Genomic DNA, 9,284 nt, shown 5'->3' on the forward strand with positions numbered 1-9,284 from the left:
TCCTACTATCTCTATCCTAAATTTCAATCCAAAGCTGGATGTTGCGCCTACGTGCGCAACGACATCACTTACTCTCGTGCCCACGACCTTGACTCTTCTGAATTTTCCACCATCTGGTTAAGACTTCACTGTCATTCTATTACTAAATACATCTGTGCTGTTTATCTCTCACCTAACTCTACCAACTATGTAAAATTCTTTGACTATTTGAATTCTAAAGTGGAGCACATCTTGACCCTCTTCCTTCGCTGAAATCTCCATCCTAGGAGATTTCAATGTTCACCACCAGCTTTGGCTTTCATCCTCTTTCACTGACCATCCTGGTGAACAAGCCTACAACTTTGCTATCCTCAACGACCTAGAGCAGTTGGTCCAGCACCCTACACGTATTCCTGACCGTCTTGGAGATCGGCCCAACATTCTAGACCTCTTCCTTACCTCAAACCCTTCTGCTTATTCTGTCAAACTGTTCTCTCCGTTGGGCTCCTCCGATCACAATCTTATTTCTGCATCCTGTCCTATCGCTCCTGTACATCCTCTGGACCCACCGAAGAGGCGATGCTTCTGGCATTTGCTTCAGCTCGGTGGGACGACCTGAGATGTACTTTCCGATTTCCCGTGGAATGATTATTGCTTCAGGATAGAGACCCCTCTGTGTGTGCTCAGCGCATCACAGAGGTGATTGTCTCTGGAATGGAGGCATACATTCCTCGTTCTTTCTCTACTCCTCACGCTAAAAAGCCTTGGTTTAATCACGCTTGTTCTCGTGCTGTCAATGATAGAGAGGTAGCTCACAAAAGATACCAGAGCCTTCAAACTAATGCTAATTATGAACTTTACATTTCTGCCCGGAAATCGTGCCAAATCTATTCTCCGACTAACCAAAATTCTTTCATTAATAGAAAATGTCAAAACCTTGCTTTCTCTAACTCTTCCCTTGACTTCTGGCATCTAGCCAAAACATCTCCTCCAACTTCACTTCTTTCCCTCCACTCCTCAGTCCTGACGGCAACACTGCCGTCTCATCTATCTCTAAGGCTGAACTTTTCTCTCAAACTTTTCTAAAACTCCACTCTGGACGATTCTGGGCATATTCCTCCTACTCATCCCCTCTGACTCCTTTATGCCTGTTATAAAGATTCTTCAAAATGATGTTTTCTATGCCCTCTGGCCTCAATCCTCAGAAGGCTTATTGACCTGATGGAGTGCCTCCTATTTTCCTTTAAAACTGTGCCTCCGTGCTGTCACCCTGCCTGGTCAAACTCTTTCGCCTCTGCCTGTCAACATCTACCTTTCCTTCTTGCTGGAAGTATGCCTTCACACAGCCTGTACCTAAGAAGGGTGACCGCTCCAATCCCTCAAACTACCGTCCTATTGCTTTACTTTCTTGTCTATCTAAAGCTTTTGAATCAATCCTTAACCGTAAGATTCAAAAGCACCTTTCCACTTCTGACCTTCTATCTGATCGCCAGTATGGGTTCCGCAAGGGCGTTCTACTGGTGATCTCCTAGCCTCTTAACTGACTCTTGGTCATCCTATCTTAGCCGTTTCGGTGAAACTTTTGCTATTGCGCTGTACATATCAAAAGCTTTTGATAGGGTCTGGCACAAATCTTTGCTTTCTAAACTACCCTCCTACGGTTTCTATCCTTCTCTGTACCTTTATCTCCAGTTTCCTTTCTGACCGTTCTATTTCTGCCGTGGTAGACGGTCACTGTTCTTCCCTAAATCTATTAACAGTGGTGTCCCACAGGGTTCTGTCCTATCTCCCACTCTTTTCTGTTGTTCATTGATGATCTTCTTTCCAAAACGAACTGTCCTATCCATTCCTACGCCGATGATTCCACTCTGCATTATTCAACTTCTTTTAATAGAAGACCCACCCTTCAGGAACTTAACGACTCAAGGCTGGAGGCTGCAGAACGCTTAGCCTCAGACCTTACTATTCTTTCCGATTGGGGCAAAAAGAGCCTGGTATCCTTCAACGCATCAAAACTAAATTTCTCCACCTATCCATTCGACACAATCTTCCAAACAACTATCCCCTATTCTTTGACAACACCCAGCTATCACCTTCCTCAACACTAAACATCCTCGGTCTATCCTTAACTCAAAATCTCAACTGGAAACTTCATATCTCATCTCTTACTAAATCAGCTTCCTCGAGGCTGGGCGTTCTGTACCGTCTCCGCCAGTTCTTCTCCCCTGCACAGTTGCTGTCCATATACAGGGGCCTTGTCCGCCCTCGTATGGAGTATGCATCTCATGTGTGGGGGGCTCCACCACACAGCTCTTCTGGACAGAGTGGAGGCAAAGGCTCTTCGTCTCATCAGCTCTCCTCCTCATACTGATAGTCTTCTACCTCTTAAATTCCGCCGCAATGTTGCCTCTCTTTCTATCTTCTATCGATATTTCCACGCTGACTGCTCTTCTGAACTTGCTAACTGCATGCCTCCCCCCCTCCCGCGCCCCCGCTGCACTCGACTTTCTACTCATGCTCATCCCTATACTGTCCAAACCCCTTATGCAAGAGTTAACCAGCATCTTCACTCTTTCATCCCTCACGCTGGTAAACTCTGGAACAATCTTCCTTCATCTGTATTTCCTCCTGCCTACGACTTGAACTCTTTCAAGAGGAGGGTATCAGGACACCTCTCCTCCCGAAACTGACTTATCTTTCGGCCACCTCTTTGGATTCTTTTTAGGAGCAGCGAGTAGCGGGCTTTTTTTTTTTTTATTAATGTTTACTTTTTTGTGCCCTTGAGCTGTCTCCTTTGCTGTAAAAAAAAAAAAAAAAAATGATAATCAAAATACGTTCTATAATTTTGTGAAACACTTTTTTTTATGAACTAACTCAAACAAGACTGATCAAGTATAAAAGTTCCCATGCAGAAACCTTTCCGAAACCAACATGCCAACATCATATTTATATCTCACCAGCGCATCTGTTTAGCGCACATAAACGAACATCATTTTGAAACCCACAACACTCCTAAACACAATGTAGCTTAAGTAAGGAGGTAAAGTATGTCATGTACTTAACTCGTGTTCCTTGTCTACCATATCACAGGTACACACAGTGCATGCACGGGGCAGTATTCGTGGGTCGCGTCCATCGGTCTCCTGTGCGGGGTGTTTGACGACGCACCACATGAGAAGGACCGTCGAAGATGATGACTGAACATTTCACTGCACCACCACACGCTGGCCTCATCGCCGAGAACCTCGTCCATCAACGCAACACTTATCCACGGACACAAAGTCATGATCCACCCTTTCCACAATGCACTATGAATTTTGTCCATTTCAGTTCATCTTCAAAACATAAACTAACTTTACAATCTCAAAACTGTTCATCCCTGAATACAAAACGTCGTGGCAAACAAAATGAAAGTCTGTCCATCACTATTTCCTTTTGAGGGCATAATAGCTTTGCCATTTCAAAAGGCATTATCCATGATTATCCTGAGTGGCAAGCAACGTTTCCATTTGCTTCTCAGTCACGTGAATAGTTATTTATATTTTTCTTTTCACCATAATCTGCGAAAGAAGTGCGGGCGGGGTTGATGTCGGTGAGGGCGTGGTGAGCAGCCAAGGCGGGTCAGTACGCCATCACCTCACACAGCACCATGGAGAAGACGCGGTGCCACCTGTTGGCAACCCCGCTCGCTTTGATGTACAGGACACGACCCTTGATGGGCTGAGGACACTCCACGTGCACGCGCTCTCTGCTCACGGGGACAATGGATTAGTGGATTGAGCTAATGAATGTGTGTGTGTGTGTGTGTGTGTGTGTGTGTGTGTGTGTGTGTGTGTGTGAGAGAGAGAGAGAGAGAGAGAGAGAGAGAGAGAGAGAGAGAGAGAGAGAGAGAGAGAGAGAGAGAGAGAGAGAGAGAGAGAGAGAGAGAGAGAGAGAGAGAGAGAGAGAGAGATAATCACCAACTTTGAATGCTTACCAAACTGATAATGAATAATAGTCATAATTACTCTGGCGCTGCTGAGGACCTAAAGTCGTATCATTCATCGTCTCCAACACATGTGTTTCACGAAGATGAAGGCAAGTCAAAATCAACCTTACCTGAAGAGAGCGTTGTTCAGTCTTGTAATGGAGGCGCACTTTTTGTGGTCCTGTGGCGACAGTGTGTCCAGGCGACGCTGGTTCTCGACGAAGACTGAGCGGTCAAGGCCGAACACGTAGTCTCGGTACAGGGTCTGCTGGTCTGCGGACAGATGCGGAAGCTGTGTTTGAGATCAATCACACTAGTTAAGTTTGGATGCAGCTTTTTTATTCTTCTTTTTTTACAACAAAGGAGACAGCTCAAGGGCACAAAAAAAGGAAACAATAATAAAAAAAAGCCCGCTACTTGCTGCTCCTAAAAAGAATCCAAAGAGGTGGCCAAAATGCATGTGATAAAACCATAGGACATGAAACCGTATGTTCAGGATACACGGATTGTAGGCTACAGCACTTTCTTCTAAAAGAGTGACATTTTGCTACTCATGATTTACTATGCATACCAAAAGCGCTCTATCCCGCTCCTATTTTCTTCCTTATTATTTTTTGACGGCTAGGTTTGTACACCTGTTTGTCTCAACTCTCAAATGTTTTGCTCCCGATCACCATTGGTTGTCCTGCCACTTGATTATCAAATATTAGTCTCGTCGTTTTCTTATCATTTCAAACCAACACTTTGAGGTTGTGTGTGTAGTTTCTAGTTTTTACGCCCTCCGTGTTGTTTCTCGATCACCCTGTAAAATTTTATGAGAAATAGTAATACCATGTCATCTGCGAATCTAAAGTAGAAGGTAAGTAGAAACCAACCTTGGCCACGTCCCTGCCAGGTGAGCAGCACCAGGCCGCGCACCTGCTGCCGCCTGCCCAGGTCCACCATCCACACGGCCTCGTCCACGCTGTCGTTGTCGATGACGGGGCACGATTGCAGGGTCGTGTCCCGGTTCCCGTCCACGGCCAGGCTCGCCGGGGCGTAGTTCCAGTCTGACCACGAGTGTCTCTTGTCGTTGACCCAAGTGCTGCCCTTGTAGGCGATGTTCTCCACTGCGGGGCAAAGGGCGGAGGTATCATTTAGTGAGGAAATAATGTTGAACTACAAAACCTGATCTGACGCCTCACACACCACAGAAATCTATGGTAAAGACGTGATGATGTTTTCATATGCACAGTTAATATAAAAAAAAAGTTCTAAACATAATCGGACAATATCGAAACTGATTTCTGAGAACCTAAATCCACCATGCAAACCTTCAAGAATGTGTTAGCAATTACATCATCATTCTCTTTAACACCGTCCGTGATAGCAGTATTGCCAATTATACGCCATAAATAAACATTTAACTCGGAAATGGTCACGACGATTAGCCTTATTGGGACACCAAAAAGCTTGGTTTCCAGCGTATTTGGTATGTGTGTGTGTGTGTGTGTGTGTGTGTGTGTGTGTGTGTGTGTGCCATTCACCATGGTCTCATCACGTCCTGGACTCGCAATTGCCAGTCGTAAGGTCCCCGATGACTTTGGAGCTCCTGTGACGGGTCTTAGGGCATCACTTTTTTATAAATACTAGTAAACACTTTTAAAGTTATTTGAATTGCGGATGTTGCTTTATGTAATTAGTACGTTGTTTTTTATTTGTTGTGATCTATATTATTTGCTATATTACATTATTCACTGTAATATATTATTCACTTCTGGGTGGAGAGGTGGCTGAAGGAGGCTGCCCCTCCGTGTCCACTCTGCTCGGGAATCGACCGAAGGACCTTTTGGATGTGAACGTAGTGACTCGAACGTGTAAACCAAGGTCTAAATAAATTCTTCTTTCTTTAGATCTTGGTGTTAACCACTAGGTAGTACATGTGGACGTATGGACACACACACACACACACACACACACACACACATCGCACCTTTATAAAATTTGTATATAAAAATGTTCGACCAAACAAAACAAAAAAAAAACCGGACACATGTTGAACTCGATCACACTGAAAGTGCGAATAATACTGAAAGGAACAACTAAATAACAATGTGCTGATTGCATAAACCGACAAACGCAATATAGTTGACTTAAAAGCGTTTATATCTAAGGCCTTTAGCACGAAGGATAATAATGACTTTGCGCCGGCCTTGTGAGGTCTCCATTGTGGCTATCGTGAGCATGACTTACTGCCACCGTCAAATCTCCGATACCAAGTTCAACACAGGCTCGGATTCAGGTGCGTCATCACAACCAGGGGTACCAACCATTCCGAGGCGACTAGCCATGATCGATTCATTTTCACATTCATCTTCTTCTTAAAGATGTTCCCCCTTAAAAGCAAAGCTCGTTACGGGTGTGGGGATGCCTCCGCCGCCGCCACAGACACGAGTAGCAGCCGTTGAGCAGCGACGGAGGCATGGGCCCCCCAGGCAGGCGCCCAGAAGCAGCCCGTAGCAGGAGCCGGGCGAGCAACCAGGCAGTCTGCTACCTGCGGAAGGGCTGGTCACGTTGCTCGCCCGACGAAGGCTGTCGTGCCACTGTCTCACACACACACACACACACACACACATTCATCGTGCCCAGGTGCTCGATAAGTTTTTGGTGAGTGTAAATACATACATACTATATATATATATATATATATATATATATATATATATATATATGTATATATATATATATATATATATATATATATATATATATATATATATATATATATATATATCTATATATATATATATATATATATATATATATATATATATACACACACACACACACACACACACACACACACACACACACACACACACACACACACACACACACACACACACACACACACACACACACACACACACACACACACACACACACACACACACACAAGCATTGTCAAATATCACCATCATCATCATCTCCAGGGCGTCCCTGAAGTCACGGGAACATTTCCTAGCACAGGAGCACAAATTACATGCAAATGTAGTCTTGCATGACCATTGCAGTCCACGAGAAAACATATTGCAGCAACTGTGTGTGTGTGTGTGTGTGTGTGTGTGTGTGTGTGTGTGTGTGTGTGTGTGTGTGTCATGCTTGCTCGCGCGTGTGTGCGTGCTGGCCAGTACGCTCCCCCATTGCTCAGGGGTCTCTGCTCATGTACATGTTTAACACATCAGTCCATCCTGGTTGTGTAGCCAGGAAAGTATGATTAGCGAGCCGCCTCGCCAACCGGTCGCATGAACACAACGTATTCACTTTACGGCCTGGCGGTAAGGAGCCTTCGCCGCCGCCTCGCCGCCGCCCCTCCATCACGCGCCCTCGTTGATTACACAGCGCCGCGCGAAGCGTCCTCTATAATCATGAACCTGCCGCCCACCGCCATGTTTTCAAATGTCCAAATTTACCGACGAAAAAACTTATAACTCGATGAATATGCGTTAAAGAAAACTGGCACTGAAGCCTCTAGTCAGCCGGGCATTATTCGTAAGACTGTAGCATACGAAGGTAACACGCGGCCTGCTAACTCGTCCTAACTGAGTTTTAAGCGAGTGAGTCATATACATAATTTACTGCCTCAGCCGTGGAGACTGTCTTACTAAATTATTAACCTATTTTGAAAGACGTGATAAATAATAAACACAGTAATATATTAATCTATGGAATTGTTCTCTAGTGCGAAGTGTTTTCGTCTCCTATTTCCACTTGACGCCCCTGCACACCCTGAAGCCAGCCTGTATCGTCTCCGCCTGTTCTTCTCCCCCGCGCAGTTGCTATCCATATACAAGGGCCTTGTCCGCCCTCGTATGGAGTATGCATCTCACGTGTGGGGGCGCTCCACCCACACAGCTCTTCTGGACAGAGTGGAGGCTAAGGCTCTTTGTCTCATCAGCTCTCCTCCTCCTACTGATAGTCTTCTACCTCTTAAATTCCGCCGCGATGTTGCCTCTCTTTCTATCTTCTATCGATATTTCCACGCTGACTGCTCTTCTGAACTTGCTAACTGCATGCCTCCCCCCCTCCCGCGGCCCCGCTGCACACGACTTTCTACTCATACTCATCCCTATACTGTCCAAACCCCTTATGCAAGAATTAACCAGCATCTTCACTCTTTCATCCCTCACGCTGGTAAACTCTGGAACAATCTTCTTTCATCTGTATTTCCTCCTGCCTACGACTTGAACTCTTTCAAGAGGAGGGTATCAGGACACCTCTCCTCCCGAGTTTGACCTTGCTTTTGGCCGCCTCTTCTGATTATTTTATGGGAGCAGCGATTACCGGGCTTTTTTATTGTTTTTTTTTATGTGCCCTTGAGCTGCCTCCTTTGTTGTAAAAAAAAAAAAAAAAAAAAGCTACCACTTAAACCATTTTCTCTCATATGAACTTATGTGTGTAACTTCTAGCAGCATATCAGTGAGGTTTTACTTTAATGTGAGAGGCAGCATGAAGCAGGGTGAGCGACAACCACTTTTTTCCCAAACCAGGTCACAAAGGTTATTGGTTATTGTGGAACTTGACTTTCTTTTATGGAAAACTTAATGTAACAATCAACTAATCCTTCTTATTGGCTATTTATTGTCATAATGTCTTCAGTTGTTAACGGTTTGATCATATTTTTTCGCAGTTTTTATCCAATCCTATGGTTGTTTTATTACGTACATTTCAGTGAACTCAGAGGAGAGATTCACGTAATAAAAACTTATATGAGAAGGTTTTCCAGGCATGCCAGACTTGTAACACTGATGAATGTATTTAGTAATTGAATGATTTGCTTGTCTTTGTGTTGTCCTTTCGCAGTAAAATAAAGTTCAGAAGTTTTACGAAACCTCTTTCCTACTCCAGTACTTGACAGGCCATTTTCCATCACAGTTTTCATTATAAGGTTTTATACACAAGTGAATATTATCGTGCTGCTTGAGGCCTGTGTCAGCACGTGAGCTAAAAACATTACCTTTCGTGTGGCCGCCCAGCACTTTCTGCTCGCGTGGTCGCGCGCACTCACGCTCAACGGTGTTTGCCACACTCAGGCAGCTGGGTCAGCTACTACTCTGGAGCAATATTTAAGTCAAGAATCAAGTCTCTGGTGTGTCTTAAGGTCAGTAACGAAGATTTAGGCGGTCGTCGAGTGGTTGTTGCACCAAGTAGTGGACGTCGGGTCTCACTGCGAGTCGCTCCAACGACTGATGATCCGTCCATCGCCGAGTGGCCGGGGTAACGAGAACGCTGTCGATCATCCTTACTGTACCAGAGTCTGGTACGAGCCCTAAGAGGCATTAAAGTAAAAATCAGTCTT

The sequence above is a fragment of the Eriocheir sinensis genome, unplaced genomic scaffold, assembly GCF_024679095.1.
Source record: "Eriocheir sinensis breed Jianghai 21 unplaced genomic scaffold, ASM2467909v1 Scaffold88, whole genome shotgun sequence".
Taxonomy (NCBI): Eukaryota; Metazoa; Arthropoda; class Malacostraca; order Decapoda; family Varunidae; genus Eriocheir; species Eriocheir sinensis.